This window comes from Aegilops tauschii, chromosome 5, assembly GCF_002575655.3.
Source record: "Aegilops tauschii subsp. strangulata cultivar AL8/78 chromosome 5, Aet v6.0, whole genome shotgun sequence".
NCBI classification, from domain to species: Eukaryota; Viridiplantae; Streptophyta; class Magnoliopsida; order Poales; family Poaceae; genus Aegilops; species Aegilops tauschii.
In genome coordinates, this window is record NC_053039.3 from 188868148 (window position 1) to 188893898 (window position 25751).

A 25751-nucleotide genomic window follows, 5' to 3' on the forward strand; every position below is an offset into this window, starting at 1 on the left:
TCAAATAAGGAAAATTGATTCAAATTTAGTCCATATGATAGATGACAATATATATGTTCATAGGGTGGAGTAAAATGTCCATAGATGATGGTAGATCAAAATGTAGGACTACATCCATTATAAACTGCAAGGTCACCTAACGATATATTCGAATTCAAGATAACGTGGATTCAAAAATTGAAATTCGAGATCCTGGCATTTGTAATCATATAAAAGGCACATGAATCTTTCTTGTGGTGGGAATTGATTTGTTTTTTGTTGTTGTTGAGGGAAGTGCGAATTGATTTGGTACTGTACAGGGTAATCTTGTTCTCCCGATTTTTTTACATTTTTCTTGTAGTTTTTTCAATGGCATTTGTAGAAATATAGTAAAAGGGGACATGACTCTCTTGTGTCTTGTATGAATTGTTTTTTTATACACATTCAGTTTGTTCTGCCGAACATGGAATCTGCGCCTTGTTATCCCGAAAGTTTCAAGCTCGAGTATCTTTTGTCTCATCTGCTGTGAAACTCCCACCTCTTCAATCCGCGCCTTGTTATATCAAAATTTCGACCCGCGTGAAAAATCCCTCCTCATCCGAAATCGGTTCCGCAGCCCAGATACGCGAAATCCTGCTTCTACCACTCAGCCAGAAATGCCGGCTCGATGTCATGTGGTCAAAACCGGTGGGGGTACACTGGTAACTTACACTACATTTTGGACAAACGCGTCCCTAAGCCATGGCTCCCCTACCTTCCTCTTCGTCCCCCCCCCCCATTCGTACACCGAGGCCGCCAAAACCCTTGAAACCCCACGCTCCTCCGTTGGCCTCCCGACCGCCGCCCAGTCAGAGACTCTTCCCCGACGACATCATCCACCGCAACAGCTCGATGTCCCTCATCCATCGCACCGGATGATGATCCGTCGTCGATCTTGTCGTCCCGCCGGATCAGCCGCCCCGTCCTCCACCTCCAAGGAGCTGCCCGATGTTCACCTCGTGTATCACGCCACCTCCATCCCCACAGCGCCATCTTGACCTGCCCCACCGGAACCGCAGCACCCTCACCAATTCCTTCGATGAAGCCGAAGCCTACTCGGCCCCACCAAGGACGTTCTACACTCACTGCTGCATTTTATCTTTTATTCGATCTCACGGGGCTGCCAGTGATCGATACCGAGCAGCCATGGCGGGTCTCCATCGATGGCGCCATCGCCGGCCACTTCATCAATGATGTCTCTCCCCCATGTCGTTGCTTCCTCGGCTGTGACTTCCACACAGGCACTAGCTGCAGCTGCTCCGGCTCTCGCTCGCGTTGCTGCTGCTGCTCCGGCTCTCACTCGCATTGCGGCTCTGTTCTTGTTGTCGGTCGCGCTGCTGCACTGCTCTTGCTTTCGTTAGTGCTGATGCTCTGCTCTAATATTGTTGTCGGTCGCGCTGCTGCTCCGCTCTTGCTCTCGTTTGTGTTGCTGCTCTGCTCTTGCTCTCGCTCGCGCTGCTGCTGCTGCACGACCTCCAACAGCTACATGAGTTGCTGCTTTAGCACTCACTCACGATGTTGCTGCACGACTTGCTCTCTGCTAGTGTGTTCCCTGCTCGAGCGGCTGCTGATTTAGATCACTGCTTCTATGCTAGTACTGCTTGAACGCCCTAAACATCTATTGCAATGCTCTGCTACTAGTTCTATCAGTTTCGACAGTAAAATTCAGTTTCGACTGTAAAGTTCAGTTTCTTCAGTTAAGTTCAGAGTGAACAGTATTTACAACATCTGTTGGAGCTGCCGTGGCGTGTCTTATGCGTTTTACATCTAGCACTTTTTGGTGATGTATTTTACATCATCTATTGTAGATGATATTAGAGTCCCACTTCAGATTAACGTTGTCTGTCTTGTCCTGCTTCAGCCTCACCGCCGTACACCTCAACGGAGCTGCTCCAACGACGGAACCGTCCATCATAGTGGAGCAGTACCCTCGGCACCGTTTCCAGAGGCCTCGGATCTTCTTCCCCGTCTTCGATAGCCACACCAGCATCACCATCCTCCACGTCCAACCCAATGATGCTGAGGTCGACAAGGCTATGCCAAAGAGGTTGTACACTCGTCGCATCATTTTGTTACTCTGCATTCATGTTGATCCCTGAGGGATCCTTTGCTATGGAACTACTATGGTACTACTATTCGTGCATTTGGTTAGGAGTGGAGCAAAGCAAAACTGGAGGATTTTTTCCTTTGGTGTCTCTTTCAAAGAAAAAATGTAGGAATTTTAATATCCACTTGGACGTCCTTTTCAAATTAATATGCTTGAAGAACAGGACTAATTGCATTACTGGCATAATAAGATTCTTATTTTCTTCATTTTCACGTGGTTTGACTTTAATTTGACCATGTTTCTCCATTCCTGTGTTCTTACAATTCATGTGAACCAAACACCCAGGTTGACAGAAATCCTATGTTTCCAAATGCTCTGTTTTAAACGTGCATTCCTATCCTATTCTTGTGTTTTTCCTGTCCCTGCGTTTATAGAATCCTCCAATTCTAAGGAGCCCTTACAGATTTACTTCATTTTCAGATAGGCGTCAAAGAAAACTCTGTGTGTTATGTCCTGCTCATGCCGTGCCGTCATTCACCCCACCTGAGGTGCACCATCGACGGAAGCATTCAATGGAGCAGAGGTTCCCCCTGCAGACTTTCTTTTGCCGCCTCAGATCATCTTCCCCGTTGCCGGCAGCCATGTCAACTGCATTACCATCATCTACTGAGAAGATGAACCTGAGGACTACACACTTCCGGAAGAGAGGTCACACTCTTTCGTGTTTGCTTATGTTATACATCGGTTATTATTACCTCCTACTTTATCGTTCAAACTTGAGTTTTAAAAATGCCCGTGGGGCACATATCGAGGCAGCAACGAATAGTATATGTCTACTATCTGGTTCATCTGGGCTCTTCTATGTGGTTCATGTTGGGTGGGCAACAAACAGTAGATGATCCATTGTCTATCTTTTTAAACTAAAGCTATAATCTACCTTCTATCATTAGTTTTCGATCTATCCACTCGTTTGCTACCATCAGTCTTGATTTCTGCAAGCACCCCTTAGGCCTTACATAATCTAACTATGTTTTTTTTATTATGCATGTGAGTTATTGTACACAATCATACTGAACATGTAGAGAAAAAGAGAAACCGTTGCGTTGGAATATAATGTCATGCAGACGCCGCTCCATGGTGGGCGAAGTGCCACCCCCTCCCGCCATTCCAGATTGTATTCCAGAGGAAGATAATTGTTCAGAGGGGGGTTCAGAGGGAGCCGACCACTCCTATTTACCACCTGAGGTGTTTGCTCTAACCTGGCATGCTGATGTTGGTCATATCATGCATATGGCGCCTCGCATTGCTTACATTATACATCTTATATGTCATTAGCTTAGTTTAGATTTGCTTTGTGTGAATGCCACTTGTTTGGTTTCTATATCATACTCCCACCGTTCCCAAAATATTTTTCTTTTTAGAGATTTCAACAAGTGACTACATACGGAGCAAAATGAGTGAATCACCACTCTAAAATATGTCTATATACATCCGTATGTGGTAGTCCATTTGAAATCTCTAAGAAGACAAATATTTAGGAACGGAGGGAGTATATGGGAATTATGCAATGCCATCTTCTTTAGCCAGGCATCATAAACGTGAATCATGCAATGCCATCATGTTTAGCCAGTCATCGTATATGTGAATTGTATCATGCCATATTTTTTTCATAATGTATTCCTTTTGTTAACAATGTTTATACATTCATCTACTCTTCCTGTGCATCAGCCATTTGAGTCGGTCATGGGAAAATCTGGAGCGAAAACAAGGTCTTCTGAGCAGTCAGTGCTACCTGTTGATGCAGATTTCTTGCTGGTTACAGATAGCTCCTCAGAGGAGGATTCAGAGACAGATGACCAGTCGTATCCCCCCCCCCCCCCCCGAGGTGCATGCTCTAACTTGGCAGGGTTATATTGCTCATATCATGCATGTGGTGTCTTGCATTGCCATGCCATCTGCTTAGATTAGACATGCTTTTGTGTGAATGCCTCATGTTTGCTTTCTATATCAGATATGTGAATTATGCAATGCCATGTTTTTCAGCCAGTTATCATATATGTGAATTATGCATCTCCATGTAGCCAGGCATCATATATGTGAATTATATCATGCCATCTTTTTTCATTATGTATTCCATTTGTCGACAATCTGTGTATATTGAACTACTCTTCATGTATATCAGCCATTTGAGCCGGTTATGGAAAAACCAGGAGTGAAAACAAGGTCTTCAGAGCAGGCAATGGTACATGTTGAAGCATATATCTCGATGGTTACAGGTAGCTCCTTAGAGGAGGATTCAGAGACAGATGACCAGTCCTATATCACCTGAGGTGTATGCTCTAAGTTGCAATGTTTATATTTCTCATATCATGCATATGGTGTCTTGCATTGCTTAGTTTAGACATCATATGCACAATATTGAATTCCATCTGCTTAGTTTAGAGATCATACATGCGAGTGCGATCTGCTTAGTATATGAATCAATTATGTCAATTATATCATGCCATCCTGTATTCTTAGACAACATGTATGTGAATTATCTCATCCGAGCCTATTTTAGAAAGACATCATATAGTTTTGTCATGTCATCCTGTTTAGATACTCATCATATGTTGAATTATGACATTATATCCTATTAAGTTATCCATCATATATCTGAAATTACGGCATGTTATCCTGTTTAGTAGGCATCATATATGTGAAATTGTGTCATGTTGTCCTGTTTGGTTAAACAACATATATGTGAATTACCACATCTGTCTATCATACAATGTCTGTACGTTCAATTTCTTTTCTTGTTTATCAGCCATTTGAATTCGAGGGGGTGATGGCAGTATCTAAGGGAGCAAAAACCCGTTCTTCACAAAAGACGATGCTACATGTCGATGCAGATAGAACCATGGTTGTACTGGCCCACGAACTAGCCCCGCCACACATAATCGAGAATCTTCCAGATTGCACACTTACACCGTTGGACAGAGAACTATCTATAACCCATCTAACCCCAACCCCAGTGGATAGTAACCCACTTCTAGTTGACACAACACCATGTCCACCAAAGAGTACCCCCACACGAGCAGTTTGTAAAGCAACTGCAGTGCCCAAAGCACTAAGACCACCACAGCAAACCCAAACTCCACGTTTAAAGCAGAAGAGCAACTGTTCTCAGGTCAGATTCCGTAGCTATGGTCCATACTCATTTGTTGTTGCATCACTCTATTGACTCATACCAACTACTTTCGAATTTGAAGGATCCAATTGAAACTCCAATGGCGCAACAAGTATGTTTTAAACCTATTTCTTTAACTGGATTGTTGTTCTAACTTCTTGCTCTATGTTGATTTCAGATTCAGTTTTATAAACAGTTATGTTCTCATGTGATGCACATCACAAGTGTTGCCAATGCTGTGTAGTTTCTCACACTTATATTCTGTCTATCCTGCCATGTCTTAAAAATATATGAGTTGAACTGTGTCTCTTTCTTGATTTGGCAAAATAAACTAGAATGATATGGACAACACAGTGACCATAGTACATAGATATATGTTTGTTTCATGTAGTTATCCTGTCCAACTTACTACTGAACCGGTTTACCAAAATGAGTTTTGTATACTACATGCTAAACCTGTGATGTGTCTGCTTTTTTCTCTTGTAATATGCGAACAGAATATTGCAGAAGAGCACCCCACTATGCAATGGTAGAGAAAGTAATGCAGATAAGGTTCAAGATAGTGAGACAACCCTATTGGTCTCCAAGAAAGGTATAAAAACTATCTTGTAGACAGTGAGAGAACCCCACAGTCCTGCGTTGATGTAGTGTTCGAATTACTGGCCAGTAACGCTGGCACAAGCTCTTCGAACTTGCTGCCTGAATCACATTGGCTTCTTCAGTCTCAGCTACAAGCTGAAAGGCATCAGTCAGCTGTGCTGCAGCAAGAAGCCGAAGGACTGAGGAAGTCCCTGCAGAATTCAGATGCATACTTTCTTCTACAACAACAAGCGCTGGAGGATTTAAGCGCCGAACAAGAGAAAGTTAATAAGCTTGCTAAGCATCTTGCCAGGATTATGGGTACCCAGGATATAGTTTCTTGAGCTCTTCTGAAGTGGTTTCAGTTCTGGACTTGTTTTGCTTCGGCGTTTATTTGCACTGGTCGCCAACTTTGACAACCAGTGTATGTGTTATGCTGCTTTGTTCCCTATATTTGCACTGGTGGCGAACTTTGATGCCTAGTGGATGTAATATGTGTAATAGTCGTGATAGCCTAGCGTAAGTTGCTTGCTTATTTATTTCCTTTTTGTCTTGTTTATTTGTTTGCTTGTAGTCAGTGCAATTCTTTTTCCACGGTTTGTTAGTGGCGCAATAACCTATTTTTTAAAACTAGGCCACAATAACCATGGGCTACATATTTACTGTAGTGACCCTGGGCCTCCTACGGGCCGTAGAAACAATGGGCCTTCTATGGGGAGTAGCATCAATGGGCCTTCTATGGGCTGTATGATCGATTGGCCAAACATGGGCCAATAACGGACCGCATTATGGGTCGTAAACGGGCTAGAGTTGGAATCATCCGTTCATGGGCCGACCATAATGGGCCGTCGTTAAATCTACCGTATTTGATGACGCTATGAAAACGGCCCAACGGATTAACGGGCCACAAACGGGCCAACTGTAACCACGGGCTGAATTTGGCCCACAAGCAGAAAAGGCCAGTAACAGGTCGTAAGTAACCAAATGCTGGAAATGAGCCCAAGAATAAATGGGCCCAGGGAAGGCCGAAAGATAACATGGGCTTGAAACGGCCCAATGGAATAATGGGCCGTTAATGGGTATAAAGTGATATACTGTTCATTACGGGCCAATTTCACCATGGGTCGTTAATGGGCCAAGAGTTACAAAGTGCCTGATATGGGCCGAAAAATGTCATGGGCCATACATGGGCCGGAAGTTACAACGGGCTGGAATCATATTGGACGACCGAGATGACGCTACTGGGCCTAATTCGGATAGGCCGTAACGGGCCCTGGGTTAGCGGGCTGTAAATGGGCTATATGCGAATAGGTCGTTAACAGGCTTTCCGTGGGCCGGCTCGCTATCTTTTAACCAAGTCAAACGGGCCGGCCTTTTCACAGTAATGGGCCTCTGTTGGGTCGTGCCACGTGTAGACGTATCATTGGCGCCTTCTGTCCAATGAGTGGATGACATCTGTCCCAACGGTGAGCCGACACATGTTTCCTCCAGCCAATGATGATTTTACACATGGAAAATCCCTATTGGCCTGGGTTGTTAACGGGTTATCGGATCTAAACCAGAACCCGATAGCTTAATGGCGACCCGTTATGGTGGATGCCACGTGTGAGTTACCCTTGACGAAAGCACTTCCATGACGCACCATTTATCGTCATGGAAGTGGACACTTCTGTGATGATAATTTTGGTATTATCATGGAACACTTCTACGACAGCACAGGTATGACTATCTTGATTCTGTCATAAAATCGTCATGAATATACATGCATGACAAAAAGCGTGATCTACTGTGACAAACACGTATCATCACGGAATTGTATTTTTTTGTAGTGCCAATGTCACCATAGGAATCCACAAGTTGATTACCAAAACATATATCAAGCAACTCAATAGAATACCCCATTGTCACCTCGGGTATCCACATGCAAGACATACAACAAGTGATCCAAAATAAAAAATATTCAGTCTAATAATAATGAAACCTCAAACGGAAGATTCAATTCAACACAACAAAGAGAGAGGGAAGAACATCACATGATCCAACTATATTAACAAAGCTCATGGTACATCAAGATCATGCCAAATCAAGATCATGAGAGAGAGATCAAACACATAGCTACTGGTACTTACCCTCAACCCCGAGGGTGAACTACTCCCTCCTCATCATAGAGACCTCCGGGATGATGAAGATGGCCTCCAGTGATGATTTCCCCCTCCGGCAGGGTGCTGGAAAAGGCCTCCAAATGAGATCGCTTCGGAACAGAGGCTTGCGGCGGCATGGAAGTTCTAGGTTTCTTTCTTGGGGGGTCACAATTTATAGGAATTTTCAGTGTTGGTTTCACGTCAGGGGGGCCCGAGGGACCCACAAGCTAAGACGGCATGCCCTAGGGGGTGCAACCCAGGCTCGTGACTCCCCTGGACTTCGTCCGGTCCTTCTCGGAATCTCCATGAGTCTCTACATGTAAAAAGATCACCGTAATTTTTTATCGCATTTGGACTTCGTTAGGCATGATTTTTCTACAAAACAGAAATTGGCACTGGGCACTAGGTTAATTGGTTAGTTTTGAAAAAAATATAAAAGTGCACCAAAACCATATAATTTTTTATAAACAAGGCATGAATACTTCTTAAATTATAGATACATTGGAGACATATCATCATCCCCATGCTTAATTCCTACTCGTCCTCGAGTAGATAAATGACAAAATAAATAATTTCTGAAGTGTGAATGCTAGCATAGTACATAAGTTTGATCAATGGGAATTTCAATCACTTTTCCTAGCATAATAAACAACAACTCTTTCTCATAAAACTCATCATGATAAAGTAGCAATCAATTCACATGGTATGGTTCAAAAAATACGTTCTCTTGAAACTTAACAACCTATGTTCTTGGTGATCAAACGATTACAATTCAACCTATTTTTTGAAAAGTCTAACTAAGATTTCCACATACTCAATTATCATATAGTCTTCTATGATTGCTAGTACTCAAAGCATATTTTTCGAACAAATAGCATCCACCGAACACAGAGGAAGATAGTGGCTTAATGTTTCGCCTCCCAACTTACTTATCACAGAGATAATTGTCAACAATAATAATTCATGATCAAATATATTTGACTGGATATATGTGACTAGATCTTTCTGCACCACATGATGCTTGCCAAGTAGAGAATACCTAAGGTTTTAATAACAAGTTGAGTCACCAAAAATACAATTGATAGAAAAAGTAAAAGATATGCTCTTCGCAAAGGGAAGGAGGGATTTGTAGCGGTGCCAGAGATCATTGCTAAAAACAGAGAAGAATACATTTGGAGTGGTCTGCTTTTCCTGTCAACGTCACAATAAAGGTTTTAAATATCCTCCATGACAAACACATTATTGGTGGTTCCCATGCAGAAAGGAAGATATTTACTCCCCCACAACCATAAAAACACAAGCCATCGCTAGCCGAATTCTCGCGTGCCCTCCAAACAATCAACTTTCCGGGGGGAGTTTGTTTTATTATATTTTCCTTTGTTTTTATTTAAAGGGACATGGTATCCCAAATACTAGCCTCTCTCATGCAAAACGAGTGAATAAACTCTCATCGCAAGAATGACCCACTTAGCATGGAAGATATTGACCGCCCCGTCGCTCCATGAGCGGGAGGGGCACACAAAACAGATGTTTATTTGAAGATTTAGAGCCGGCACATGCAAATTTACTTGGAACGACAGGGTAATACCGTATATAGGTAGATATGGTGGACACTCATGGAAGAAACTTGGCTCGAGGATTTTGGATGCACAAGCAGTATTCCCGCTTAGTACCGAACTTTTTGGCGAGCAAAAGATTATAAACAAGCACCACGTGTTGGAGGATCCATAACAATATAACTTCTATGCGATTATACCCAAACATAACTCATCACGTTGTCTTCCTTGTCCAACTTCACTAATTTGATCAGGTTTGAAAATAATTAATGGGTATTTACAATCATAAAAGATGTCCAAGATAAAACATTTGTATGTGAAGTTTCTCTTCCATATACTTATCATTCATGAATTGCATAGATGACCAATATTGTGATTGTCAAATTTCAATAGATTTTACTTTGTATACCCAATGTGAAATAGTACTAAACATATGAAGCATATATAATTTGAGGTTTATGATATTCAATTCATTCAACAATTTACTCTTAGGATATAAGTGAAGCACAAGAGTGAATGACAAACTACTCCAAAAGATATAAGTGAAGCACAAAGAGTACACTACTGCAAGGATGATGCTAACGCTACATTACGATCAGAGACCCTTCGACAAAATTGTGTGCGACGCAATAATCGCAAACGATGGTTTAAAACAACTGTCAAAAAAGGTGCAAAACGTTTGCGATGGCAGATGCATCAAACACGGTTCAGATTTTAGTTGCGTGTGCGATGCAGGGCATACAGTTCAGTTCAGTTAACTATTTTCGATGAGGAGAAACAAAAGAAACGGGCAGCCAGATGAAGGTGTGTTTGATATACAGCATACGGTTCACTCGAATGAACTGTTTGTGATTATGCAACACAAAAGAAACGGTCAGCCAGATCAAGGTGTGTGCGATATACGGCATGCGGTTCACTCGGATGAACTGTTTGCGTTGGGACAAGAGAACATAAATGGTTCAACTTAACAAGATGTGTGTGATACGCGGCAAACAGGTCTGTAATCAAAAACGTGTGCGAAGACCGATAAGAACACAGACGGTTGTTGCTAACAAGTCGTGTGTGTTGTGAGCAAACGATTGCTGGTATACAATTGTGAATGATTGATGAAAACATCACCGACGGGTTCCCCAGTACAGTCCGTGTGCAATGTCATTGCACACAAAACAACAACATATGTACTTATAACTTAATTTGATTCCATAAACAGATTGAACATCCAATTACATATGTGGCTAGTACACACATGACCATTGCACACACCAAAGTACATTCCAAAATGCCTAGGAAACTCGAATAATGTATAAAAAGGCAAAATGAACCGTGACTAATTTCATATTTTTACGACGATGCTACTATAGTTGCATGTTGCCTCTGTAAAGGCGGGAAGAGACAGCGTATGTCGCCTCGCACACATAGGTGACAAGGTCCCTCTTGGAACCATGAGCCTTTTTGAGAGAAGCTCCGGTTTGTAAGAAGTTTGTACCAAAAGTGTCCCAAATTGGACTAATTTTTTACCACAGCATGTTGGTGCTATGTCATAACACCATGCCAAGTTTCATGATTTTGAGGCGAGTTTTGGATTTGGAGTAATTTTAAAACTAGTTTTCTCAATGTTTACTGTAGAGTCGGCACCGCCCTGGATAGGGTTTTTCCTCGTGGGTCCCAAATGACAAATCCAAATCTGTCACTACCATGAAACTTTTCTTATTAAGAATTACAGCCCATTTGGTGTGCTAGCTGAAAATAAGTTTGTGGGTGCTGGTGGGCGCTAGTGTTTGCATTGTTGGATGCATATCCTTCTAGTGTTACTGTCTTCAAACGAATGTCATGAGATCTGAGAAAATCCCGGTGCTTCTTGAACCATCAATTGGTTATATATTTTTCTCCATGCGTTAGTGCCTAAATAGAGATGAAGATTGAAAATAGTTAATGTCTAAAAAAGATTATGTTGAAAGAGTGATAGCTGAACGATTAATTATAGTACATTATATATGGGCTTTCAATGTGCGTGAAATCATCACCTTTATATACAAATTCTCCAAACATGGAAAGCATTTCAGCAAGGCAATAATGATGTTGAGATCAAAACACCACATACTGATATATAAGGTCTTGACAGAATCCACCACCACTGATAGGATGGACAAGCGCTTCATTGAGCATAGAACATAATATTAGCACTAAAAGTGTACTCCAAGATGATACTTAACTTATGCGCACAAATGAAAAATGCAAATTACAAAAGTGTACATGAATAATATACAGTACCTCAATAGGTGTGGAGGCAAACACCATCTGGAACCATTCAAATGGATCACTAATTGTACCCAAGGTCTCCAGTTTAGGCGCAGAGATCATAGTTATTTGCGAAGGTTTATAACAACAATCAAGGAGCAACCTTTGAAGTGAAGGGGCGTCTTCGATGATGAGCTCCTATCCTTCAAAATGAATTGCAATGCTTACAAGGTGAGACGGCTTTATTTTGAGACAAGGGATATGGATTCCTAGTCCAAAAACAAGCACCAAACGCTACAGTGCAGGGCAGCTAGACTGGATGATGCTGTGAAGTGAGGCCACCGACAGATCAACCAACACAAGCGCAAGTTTTTTCAGCAGTGGCAGTCGAAGCATTTGTACCAGATAGTCTTCTAGATGGCACCGGGTCAAGGTGGCGGTGTGGAGAGAGGAGGAAAACCATGAGTTGGGCATCGGTGGTGAGGGCACAGATGCAGCTCTTGGTAGTAACCTATCATTGTAGTAATGGTAGAACTCAAGCTGCTGGAGTTTATCGAATTGACGGGATGTCCGCAAGGCGGCCACCGTGCATGGTATGTCCAGCAGGTAGCATGCCAGGATGCATATGCGTTGAACGGAGCCCTCGTGGGAGGAGATGATGGCTCCGGGGAGTTCGGAATCATCATCGATGGATAGCTGAAGACAATCGAGATTAAGAGGCACGGTGCGCCACAGAGTGCGCCACCGAGATGAGATGATCTCCCCAAGGATGTCGTCCGGGAGATTGCTAATGCGGTCCACCGGAGATACTACTGGTTCCTCGGGTCCAGGGGGCGCTTCTGGCCGCATAGCTGGGTCCAAGATCTACATCCAGCGGCGGTGCTGGTCGGAGCCTCATCTGTGTACATACCAATCTGAAAGAAAAAATGGCACAACATGTAGGACATTCAAGATCAATTCTCAAGATCAGGAAGAAAAAAGGCACAAACATATATGTAGGACATTCAAAATCAATCCTCAAGATCTGGCCCCGAATTATTAGCATGCAAGCTAACCCTAGTCGAATTATTAGACCACGGTTATTTGCAAAGGTTTATAACAACAATTAATCACTAACTCTATACGAATAACATTCAAACAATCAATACACTACGTGCATCTAACGGATCTTAATTACTTTGATTTCATGGACTGAGGGAACATAACCATAGGATTTGTATTCCAGAAAAATTATAGAGGGGCGGGGTGGGGGGGATTAACCAGAGAAAACACATGATATGTTTGCCGCCCAAATGGGTATATAGATGACTAACCGGTTTTCCATTGAAGTCGCAGTCGTTGCCGGAGTTGCTATTGACCTCCGGCTCCGGCTAGAGGGGGGCACGACAGCACCGACGAAGTCAAGGTCGTGCTGCTGCCCGCGTGAGACCTCGGCGGCAACGACGACAACCTCTGTGCCCAGCTTCACGAGTTGCGCGGGTGCTTCACCAGCCCTGGCGTCGCCACTCCCTCCGATGGTGCGCTGCGCCGGCATCGTCATACACTCTAGAGTCCAGACGTTGGTGACCACTTTGGACCGGGGGTGCGGCCGCCTATTATGGCCAGCGGCTCCAGCGCGCAATTAATATGGACCAGTGGGAGCGAGGTAGGCTGCGGTCAAAAGCTGTCTCGCCTCCCGGTGAGCCTGCGCGGCAGACTTCTGCCATTCCTACCATCATTTCACACAGCTACTCGCACGCTGCCCCGTCAATACGCACACCTGCACGCACGCCTCCCGGTATGCCTGCTGGGCGGACTACTCGCATGCATCCCGTCAACTCACGCTTGCTCGCACGACACACGGGGCGTGTGGCAGCACGTATATTTTTTGGTTTATTTTCCACCGCTATACTGCTTAACTGAAGGATGGCCGGTTAAACAGCTCATACCATATTCAATCTGAACCGTTTGCGTTGAAGAGATGCACAAATCCTGCGTTGAACAGCTCGCACGCTTCCCGGTGAGCCTCTTGGTGAGCCTGCACACCGGACTGCGCTCGCACGCCTCTCGTTCAGTCAAGCAGCTATCCCCATGGCACCTCCTATAGCCATTAAAACTAAGACACGTGGCGTCACGTAAATGGTTAATAGAACACACATGATTTGAATTATACAAACGTTTGAGATATTAAAGTGGCAGCTATTTTTTCAAAATGATTTTGTTGGTTGTTATTCGAGTGCGCCTTCTCTCAAAATGGAGACGAAAAATACCACACCATGTCGGGTGCCATTCCATGATAGCATGCCAAGTTTCATGAATTTCATACGTGTTTTGGATTTACTAGAATTTAAAAATAAAGTATATCAATGTTTTGCCGGCAATCAACGGTGCCCTGGTGTTTGAAATTCATTCCCATTTCTTGCATGGGACCTAAGCATGCACCCCATGACACAGATTTGATTTTCCAACCAATTTATATGGACTAGAGCATGTGCATGTAGTTCAAATTTGAATTATGCACATAAAATGCCTAGAAAACCCAGTTAATGTATAAAAATGTCCAAACAAACCCCGAAATTCCAAAATTTAACAAAACACTCTTGTTGTTCTATATTGACGCTAGAAAATTTTTGAAAGCAATAAGAGGCAGCGGATATCGTTTTGTCCCCAAAGGTGGGACGTTCCCTACCGAAACCATCAGGCTTGTTCTCAGAAGCTCTGGTTTGTGAGAACCTTATACCCAAACTCTCCCCAAATGGGACAAAAGATTTACCACGGCATGTTGATGCCGCTCCATGATAGCATACCAAGTTTCATGAATTTCAGACGAGTTTTGGATTTACTAGAATTTAAAAACCAGGTATCTCAATGTTTGCAGCCGAGTGACGGTGGCAGGGTGTTTGACATTCATTCCCATTTCTTGCATGGGACGTAAACATGCAACCAAGGAAACAGATTTGAATTTTCAACCAATATATATGCATTAGAGCATGTGCACATAGTTCAAATTTGAATTATGCACATAAATGCATTGAAAACTCAATTAATGCATAAAAATGTCCAAACGAACCCCAAAAACTCCCAAAAATTGACACAACACTCTTGTTGTTCTATGTTGACATGAGAATTTTATTTTGAAAGCAATAAGAGGCAATGGATATCATTTCGTCCCCAAAGGTGGGACGTTCCCTACCGAAACCATCAGGCTTGTTCTGAGAAGCTCTGGTTTGTGAGAAGCATATCCCCAAACCTGCACCAAATGGGACAAACGAATTACCATGACATGTTTATGCCGCTCCATGATAGCATGCCAAGTTTCATGAATTTCAGACGAGCATTGGATTTGCTAGAATTTAAAAACCAGGTATCTCAATGTTTGCAGCCGAGTGACGGTGGCAGGGTGTTTGACATTCATTCTCATTTCTTGCATGGGACCTAAGCATGCAACCAAGGACACATATTTGAATTTTTAACTAATTTATATGCATTAGAGCATGTGCCTGTAGTTCAAATTTGAATTATGCACATGAATGCATAGAAAACTCAGTTAATGTATAAAAATGTCCAAGCGAACCCCAAAAAATCCCAAAAATTGACACAACACTCGTGTTGTTCTATGTTGACACAAGAAACATTTTGAAAGTAAGAAGAGGCAACAAATATTGTTTCGTCCCCCAAGGTGGCACGTACCCTACCGAAACCATCAGGCTTGTTGTGAGAGAAGCTCTGGTTTGCGAGAAGCTTATACCCACACCTGCCCCAAATGGGACAATATTTTTTACCACGGCATGTCGCTGCCATTCCATGATATCATGTCAAGTTTCATCGATTTCAGACGAAATTTCTATTTACTAGAATTTTAAAACCATGTATCTCAATGTTAGCGGCCGAGCGACAGTGTCAAGGTGTTTGACATTCATTCTCATTTCTTGCATGTGACCTCATCTTGCAAACCAAAGACAAACATTTGATTTTGCAACCCATTTTTTATGGACTGGAGCATGTGCATGTAGTTCAATTTTGAATTATGCACATAAATGCCTAGAAAACTCAATTAACGTATAAAAATTTCCAAACGATCCCCAAAAAAATCCGAAATTTAACACGACACTCCTGTTGTTCTATGTTGACACCAGGAAAAACTTGAAAGGAAGAAGAGGCGACGAATATCGTTTTGTCCACAAAGGTGACACGTTTCCCTAACGGAACCATGAGGCTTTCTTATGAGCAGCTCTGGTTTGTGAGAAGCTTATACCACAACCTGCCCCAAATGGGACAATATTTTTTACCCCAGCATGTTGATGACATTTCATGATAGCATGCCAAGGTTCATGAATTTCAAACGGGTTTTGGATTTACTAGAATTACAAAAGCAAGTACCTCAACATTTGCTGGAGAGCCACGATGCCGTGGTGTTCGAAATTCATCCCCATTTCCTGCATGGGACATAAGCATAAACCCATGGACACATATATGATTTTACAACCCATGTTGGTGCACCGGAGCATGTCCATGTGCTTTAATTTTGAATTGTGCACCTGAAATGGCTAGAAAACCAATTTAATGTATAAAATTTCCAAATGAACCCTGAATAATTCCAAATATTTTACGACACACATATAGTTGCATGTTGACTGCAGATAAAAGGTCTAGCAATTCAAACACCGTCCATTGCTGCTGTGACCCCATTATGTAATTCAAATCAAGATGAAAAATCAAGTAGATCCCACACAGTTTATTATCACCAACCGTGTGGGATGTAGCACAAAATATCTTGGAGCACCGTCGGAGTATAGTACGCATACGGCTTACGCAAGAAGGCGCGACAGCTACAGTCCACAACCCGCTCTGAATAAGGGACCATGTCTGATGACACCTTGCACGCTATTTTTTTCGCTGAAGTGATTCCAAATTTTTGGCTTCCGTGGGAATATCTACCTCCCCGCCCTCTCCCCCTTACCAAAAGCCACATTTTCCCTGTTTCCGCCTTCCTTTCCAAGTTGAAACTTTCACTCCTTGCTTGCAGCGCCGCCTCCTCGTCGGCGACCCTCCTTCACGATGCTCCGCCTCGCCTATCTAGGCAGGTAATCCACACCCAACCCCCATACTCCTCCTCCTTCCACATCCCACATGCCCCGACCGCCGGCGCGACACCTTCCACCCAAATCACTGACCCCTCCACCAAATAAGCGCCGCCCTAAGCCATGGTGCACACAGTATAGCCAGGATCTCAAGGAGCATTTGGCAACGGAGAAGCAAATCGCGGCCGCACACGCGGATGAGGTCACGATGGCTGCCATTCGTGCTGACCCCCAGATCTTGGAGGAGCACCTTGCCGTCGAGGCCACCGTCGACGCCTCGCGCGCCAACACTGCGGTGCGGTTGGCTGCTTTGAACGACAGTTTGTGACGTTTTCTCGAGGCCACCCTCGGTACCTTCGACGAAGACTACGAGGTGTTTTCTTAGCGTGCACGTGCTTGCCTCATCTCGAGAGCCAGCAGGTTGGTGCCCGGAGCGGCTCAGGCAACTCACCACTACGACGAGGGCCCCCACGATGCGGAGGCCTCGCCTCTTCCATGTCCAAGGAGCCAATCATCATCGATATCTCCGAAAATGAGGAGTAGCTTGTCTTATTAGCTCACTACAAGGACCCATGTTCAGTTTGGTAGCTACTGCCTTTCCTTATCAATCTAGTGAATTGTGCTATCTACTTTTACCATGCAATCTTCTGCTCTAGTGTATATGTTCTATATGTCGTGCAATGTGGTGTTCAGTTAACTGTTTGGTTCAATTCTGCAAATGTGATGTTCAATTCTTTAGGGTGCAATTTTCCAAGTTGTCAAGCATGCTTGGTTTCGTTAACTGTCTGATCTTCTATTAGGAGTATGTTATATTGTGCAATGTGGTGCTCGGTTAATGTTTGGTTCATTTGTTGTGGTGTTTAGTTAACTATTTGGTTCAATTCTACAATGCGATGTTCAATCGTTGTGGGAGCATTCTGTTATTGTATACCATGTGAGAAATAAATCGAATTTGGCTGTACTAAATACATGAGAAAAAATACAATTGTCATATTTCCAAGTTGTTAAGAATGCTTGGTTTGTTTAACTCTCTGATCTTCTATTAGGAGTATGTTATATTGTGCAATGTGGTGCTGAGTTAACGTTTGGTTCATTTGTTGTGGTGTTTAGTTAACTGATTTGGTTCAATTCTGCAATGCGATGTTCAATTGTCGTGACTGCATTCTGTTATTGCATACCATGTGAGAAATACATCGAATTTGGCTGTACTAAATACATGAGAAACAAATACAATTGGTAAACTTCCAAGTTGTTAAGCATGCTTGGTTTGGTTAACTGTCTGATCTTCTATTAGGAGTATGTTATATTGTGCAATGTGGTGCTCAGTTAACGTTTGGTTCATTTGTTGTGGTGTTTAGTTAACTGCTTGGTTCAATTCTGCAATGTGATGTCCAATTGCCGTGGGTAGAATTTTGTATTGTTGTGCATGTGAGGAATAAATCGAATTTGGCTGCACTTAATACATGTGAAACATATACAAGTGCTATATTTCCTAGTTCTTAATCATGCTTGGTTTGGATAAATGGGTTTTCCATGTGGCTTGAATTAATCTGATGAATCTGCAATGTGCTTATTTTTCATCAACATATTTTACTGATAGCATGCGAACCCTTACTTAACCTGATGACTAACTACCTTATATGTGTCGGCGTTCTGGGAACGGGGGTCCCCAGACTTGCCTGCCTGCGGCCCACGGCGTGGCTAAGCCAGCAGGACGTACGGCCCATCTTCATCAACAAGGCATCCAAGACCCTCGCGAGGGGCCAAGCCTCGCGAGGCGGACGACACAAGACCTTCTCAGGAGTGGCCTAGTCAGCCAGGATCACGAGGAGCAGAGATATCAAGGCGGGGCAAACCTCACGAGGCTCTCGTGACGTGAGCCATGACGATCGACACCAGGCGGGCGCTAGCGCGCGCAGCGTCCTTGTTTCCTCTTTGGTGCTAAGGAGGCCAGCGCAGGAGAGGAGTACCGAGGCATCAGGCAAAGGTTGCTATATCGGTGCAACGAGACCAAGACTAGGAGGACGGCAAGATGGAGGTCATCGTGGAGCCCAAGACGGCGTCACCACCAGAGCCTTTCGTAGGCGAAGACCACTTTTGTCAGCATAGCTTGTACTAGCTGCCCCCCTTCAAATTTGCCCGCCGTTGTTGGCTCCCTTCCCGCTCAATATTTGGGAAGAGGACCAGGGCCTATATAAGTAGAGCTAGCCGCCACAGTAGGGGCATCTCATCTCGGCTGGATCTCATCTGATCTGATCGAGCAATTCATCCAGCTCTCACCCGCTAAGTCACCAAGCACAAGAACACCTCAACCTTAGGAGGTTGTTCTTCCCTCTTTAGTGTTCATCATTAGCCCAAGAGGCAATCCACCACCACCACACTGGAGTAGGGTATTACACCACAACGGTGGCCCAAACCAGTATAAATGTCGTGTCTTTCTGTGTTGCGAGTTCGTCGAGTTCGTCCGCGAGATCTCAGCGAGCTAGGGCGTAGATCGGAAGGAGGGAAAGACTTCGCACGCACCCCAGTGTCCGAACCTTAAGGGTTTGCCGGAACCCCACATCCGACATTTGGCGCGCCAGGTAGGGGTGCGCCAGAGCTCCTCTCCACCAACCTGCGCCCCGCACCGCCGCACTTCGCCCCCATGGCTGGTTCCCCGCCATCCACCTGTGCGACCGACATCAACAGCGGGGCGTCTGGGTACCGGGCCCTGGCCCCCGCCCTACGGCGAGTGCGGTGGCCGACCAAGTTCAAGCCAGAGATGCCGCCGCGTTACGACGGCGTGGCAGACCCGACGCCGTTCCTGCTGGCGTACGAGGAGGCTGTCCTCGAAGCCGGAGGCAATGACAAGATCATGGCCAACTGGTTCCCCATGGCCCTCGCCGGCGAGCCGCGCGCCTGGCTGCTCAACCTCCCGGGATCCACGGTGGCCTCCTGGGGGGAACTCCGCGACCTCTTCACCGCTCGCTACGCGGTGCCGGCGCACCACGCAGTCGTGGCCCTGCTGGGCGGTTCTCAAGCACCACCTTCGGACCGCCACGTCAAGTCGTTCCTCCGACAGATCGGGGCCACCTCCAAGCGCCCGGGGGCTCCGCCGGGTTGGGCTGCGCCAGAGGCCGACCTCACCTTCGGCTCAGAGGACCACCCCGACTCCACCACCGGCTCCGGAATGCTCCCAATGCTCTGCACGCCCACGATCTACAATGTGGCCATTACCAAGACCCTCATCGACGGCGGTGCTAGCCTCAACTTGCTCTCCGTAGAAGCCTTCAGCCTTCTTCACGTGCCGCTTGAGCGGCTCGGCCTCAGCAAGCCCTTCTCGGGAGTGGGTGGTGGAGCTGCCCACTCTCTGGGGCAGATTTGCCTCCCTGTCACCTTCGGCACGCGCGGCAACTACCGCACCAAGATGGTGGACTTCGACATCGCTCGCATCGGTCTCCCGTACAAGGCCATCCTTGGGTACCCGGCTCTCGCTCAGTTCATGGCAGCGACTCACCCGGCCTACAACCTCATGAAGATGCCAGGGAGCAAGGGCATCCTCACCATCAAGGGGGACACTAAGGAGGCCGTGATGGCGCTCAGGCATGCCTTCAGGACCGCGGTAGCAGCACAGCCCGCCGGCGCCGGTACCCCTGAGGCCAAGGAGGCCGCGCCTACCAAGAAGAAGATCTTGTTCACCCAAGACAAGGCGGAAATCAAGCAGGTGCCGGTCTACGAGGACGGGTCTTCAGGAGCCACCTTTACCATAGGAGCCGGCCTTGACCCGGGGCAAGAAGAAGCCTTGGTGAGGTTCTTGCACGCGAACGAGGAGATATTCGCGTGGGAGCCCAATCAGTTGGTAGGGCTCCCGAGGGAGGTGATCCAGCATCATCTAAGGGTGTGCCCCAACATACCCCCCGTGAAGCAGCGAGCAAGACGGCAGTCCACTGAGAAGCAAGCCTTCATCGTCCAAGAGACTCGCAAGCTGGAGGCGGCGGGTGCCATCCGAGAAGTTCGATATCCCGAATGGCTGGCGAACCCCGTCGTAGTGCCGAAGAAAGGCGGGAAGGAACGGATGTGTGTCGACTTCACCAACCTTAACAAGGCCTGCCCTCAAGATCCGTTCCCACTCCCGCGCATCGACCGGATTGTCGACTCCACCGCCGAGTGTGACCTGCTGTGCTTCCTAGATGCGTTCTCAGGGTATCATCAGATCAAGATGGCGGTGGAAGATGTGGAGAAGACAGCCTTCCTGACACCATGTGGGGTGTACTGCTACACCTGCATGCCCTTCGGGCTGCGCAATGCGGGCGCAACCTTTCAGCAGTTGATGCACATCGCCCTGGGGCGGCAGCTCGGGAGAAACACAGAGGCCTACGTCGATGACATAGTGGTCAAGTCTCGCGAGGCGAGGACATTGATTCAAGATTTGGAGGAGACCTTCGAGAGCCTGCGCCAAGCGAACTTGAGGCTTAACCCGGAGAGTGTGTGTTCGGCGTCCCCTCCGGCAAGCTGCTGGGATTCCTCGTATCCCACAGAGGGATCGAGGCGAACCCTGAGAAGATCAAGGCCATCGAGGACATGAGCCCACCACAGACCCTCAAAGAGATGCAGAAGCTAGCAGGGCGGGTGACCGCGTTAGGGCGTTTCATCTCCAAACTAGGAGAGCGTGCCTTACCCTTCTTCAAGCTCATGTTGAAGAAGGGCCCGTTCGAGTGGACCCCGGAGGCCGACCAGGCCTTCCAAGACCTCAAGAAATACCTTACCAGCCCCCCGGTGATGGTCGCACCACGGCCTCTCGAGCCTCTGGTACTCTACCTTGCCGCCACCCCGTACTCTGCCAGCGCGGCGCTGGTGGCGGTTCGGGAGGAGCGCCAAGCCAAGGGCGCGCTGCGCCAAGCCGGAGCTGAAGTGGCGCAGGGTCAGGAAAGCGGCAGCAAAGGCATCAACGGTGGGAGACCAAGCTCAGCAGGGCAACATCGCAGGAGCTCCTGAGGACAGTCAGGTCTCAGGAACCCCTCCACCTCAGGATATTCCCCGATCTCCGTAGGACCCGAGCCTCGACAGTGTGCCAGCCCTGGTCGAGCACCCGGTGTACTTCGTCAGCACCGTACTGCGGGACGCGTGGGCATGCTACCCCATGCCCCAGAAGCTCCTGCTCGCGCTCCTGGTGGCCTCACGCAAGCTGCGACACTACTTCCAGGGCCACCCCATCAAGGTCGCCTCAGCCTACCCATTGGAGAGGGTACTCAGGAGCCCTAACTCAGCCGGAAGGGTCGCCGAGTGGAACATCAAGTTGCAAGCATTCCAGTTGGAGTTCAGCACTACCAGGGTCATTAAGGGGGCCGCGCTCGCTGATTTTGTGGCAGAATGGACGGATGCCCCGACCCTTGAGGAAGGAGAAGACCGGTCCACCTCCCCAGGAAGCAAGGCCCTACACGGCTGGGTCATGTATTTCGATGGCGCCTTCGCGCACCAGGGCGCGGGGGCTGGAGCAGTGCTCATCTCGCCCACTCAGGACAAGTTCTACTACGCCGTGCAACTCTGCTTTCAGCACGGCGAGAAGGTCTCCAACAATATCGCAAAATACGAAGGCCACATAGCTGGCCTGAAGGCTGCGGCGTCTCTAGGGCTGAAGCGCCTCACTGTCAGAGGCGACTCACAACTCCTCGTCAACTTCTCCAACAAGGTGTACGAGTCGAAGGACGAGCATATGGAGGCCTACCTCGCGGAGGTGCGCAAGATGGAGAAGCAGTTCTCGGTCCTGGAGCTGCAGCACGTGCCCCGGGGCACCAACAAGGAAGCCGACGACATCGCCAGGAGAGCATCCAAGCGGCAACCGCAAGAGCCCGGTGTCTTTGAGGAGCGACTCTTCAAGCCATTAGCTACGCCACCTCTTTCAAGCACGACTCAGCCTCGGGAGGAGCTCCCACAGCCTCCGGCCATGGGAGCCCCAGCCTGTGGCCGACCTCAGGAGCTCGGCTGCTCTTGGCGCTCGAGCCCCAGGAGGAATGCTGGACCAAGGAATTCAAGGAGTACCTGACGCACGGGATGCTACCGGAGAAGGAAGAGGACGCGCAGCGCGTGGCCCGGCAAACCACGACATACTGTATCCAAGACAACGAGTTATACAGGAAACGACCGAACGATGTCACGCTGCGCTGCATCTCCAGCGATCAAGGAAGGGAGTTGCTGATTGACATACACGGCGGGGACTACGGACACCACTCGTCGTCACGGACCCTCGTCGGCAAGGTGTTCCGCAGTGGATTCTACTGGCCTACAGCACTCAACGACGCAGCCGAGCTGGTGAAGTCCTGCGAAGCTTGCCAGTTCCACGCCAAGCAAATCCATCAGCTTGCTCAGGGCCTCCAAACTATCCATCTCACATGGCCGTTCGCGGTCAGGGGGCTGGATATCTTAGGCCCGTTCCCTCGGGCGCTGGGGGCTACTGCTATCTCTACGTCGCCATCGACAAGTTCACCAAGTGGGCAGAAGTGGAGGCCGTCCCTACCATCCCGGCCGGCTCTGCTGTCAAGTTCATCAAGGGCCTCGTGAGCCGCTTCGGGGTCCCCAACCGCATCATCACAGATAACGGTTCGCAGTTTACTAGCAACCTCTTCAAAACCCACTATGTTAACCTTGGAACGCAGATCTGCTACACTTCGGTGGCCCACCCCAGGAGTAATGGTCAGGCCGAACGCGCTAACGCGGAGGTCCTGAGGGGCCTCAAGACCAGGACCTTCAAGAAGAAGCTAGAGGCCTGCGGCAGGGGCTGGCACGATGAGCTCCAGTCCGTGCTGTGGTCCATCCGAACCACCGCCACCAAGCGAACGGGCGAGACTCCATTCTTCCTCGTCTACGGAGCTGAAGCAGTCCTTCCTCACGAGGTCAAGCATCGCTCCGCATGGGTCCTGGCGTTCGACAAAACGCAGTAGGACGCCATGCGGGGGATCGATCTCGTGCTCGATGAGGAACGTCGTCGCGAAGCTGCGCTGAGGGCGGCAAGGTACCAGCAAGCGCTGCGGCGATACCACTGCCGCAACATCCGCTCCAGGACGCTCGAGACGGGTGACCTAGTCCTGAGGCGGGTCCTCTCCAGGGAAGGGCTTCATAAGCTTTCACCAATGTGGGAGGGCCCGTTCAAGGTCGGCCACATCTCCAGACCTGGCATCGTGCGCCTGGAGACACAAGACGGGGTACCTATCCAAAACGCCTGGAACATCCAGCACCTCCAGAAGTTCTACCCATGAAGCAAGGCCCAGAGCCTGTGAAGAAAGGCCCAGAGCCTGTGAAGAAGGCCCGGTGCCTATGAAGAATCGCCGCCCGTGACACTCTCACGTAATAATGAGTTGGGGTTGTACACGCCCCGGAGTCTCAGGAGCGCCGGCCTCAGGCCCTGGGGCTCCCGCCCACGCCAGTGGCAGCACTTAGCTCCGCGCTGGTGAGAAGACTTGAAGACTAGATTAGGTGCCGGACATGGCTTTTCATTTGCTTTCCGTAGTTGGCTCGCTTTTCCTTGATCGAGGTTTGGTTTTGGCGTTCCTTGCTGATTTGATTCCCTCGCCTCTCACTGCATTTTTTCCGGCTCGGGTTTGCTCGTGTTCTCTCTCTCGCATGCCTCACGAGGGGGCTAGGCAGGTGCCCTCATGAGCATTTTTTCTCCTCTCTGCCTTCTCGCGAGCCACCATCGTTCGAGCCCAAAAGCTGGCGCACCTCTCCTAGTCCGTGCCCCTCGGGTACCGCGATACAAAGCGCCAGGTCAGGGCCAGGGTGAACGGAAAATCTTTTAGCGCACCTCCGGACGAGTTCTTTTGGCAGTTCCTGAGCAAATGCAGGCCACCAAGGCAAGATGGACACGAGGAAATAAGCGTCTCGTGAGGAAGAGGGCGTCCTGAATATACCAGGTTAAGTTATCTTTGCGCGAAATAACGACACGGCACGGGAACAACACGCATAGTGCAATAACCGAGGAACCATAGTTCGGTACACGCCCCCTTGGGCCCATGCTGGTTTCATTCTTGATGTAGGAAAAAGAGTAAAACAAAAGTAGCACTGCAGTGATCCACGGAGGCAGGCCCCTGGCGGCACCCGAGCCTAGCCGGATCCTTCCTCGCGCTTCACGGAGGCGCGACGACGAGATGACCCACTGCCGCCTTCAAAGCGGGCGCGGCGGCTGGTCGTAGCTGCCACTGCTGGAGCTGTCGTCGGAGGAAGAGCCACCATAGCTGGACGAGACACGGTCGCCGCCAAGGGCAGGCTCGCCCTCATCCTCGTCGCGATCGTCCCCAAGGCCGAGCACCTCCTCACCGTTGTTTGCCTCGGGGCAGCACCCGGCGCGGCGACCATCTTCCCCAAACACCCTCACATAGAGGGTCGATCCACCATCATACTTGAAGTGGAGGGTGCACCGCCTGCCCAGGCCACGCGCGCGAGCGAACGTCTGCCAGCCGCGGGCCAGGGCTACGTTGCCCGCGACGGAAGCCTCGACCGCAACCCAAGAGGCCTTGCTGCAACAACCATCCGCCTGCAACCAGAGTCCGCCTAGGCCAGAGGCCGGCAGTTCGCCGGAGAAGAAGCGCGGAAGTTGGAGCCAGTTGCCGGCCGGGTTCTCCGACTAGATGACAAACTCCGGCGACACCTTCGCCGTATGGAAGCGCGGACGGGGGGTCCGCGCCACCGTAGCACGCCTCCCCTCGTCAACTGGACCGCCATGGTTGGGACGACCCCCTTCGCTTGCCGCGGCGCCGTCTCGACAGTGGGCCACAGCGGGGGTCGCGGCGTGCTTGCGCGGACGGCCGCGTCCGCGCTTGGGCGCCGGGGAGCCGGGTCCCTCACGAAGGGCCTTTCCCTTCTCGGCGGCAAAGAACTTCCTTCGTGGCGCCATCGGTGGCACTGCAAGCAATGGAGCGAGGGGGAAGAAGCAAGCAAGCGGGGAAGAGATGGGCAACGGGGGCTCCGCCC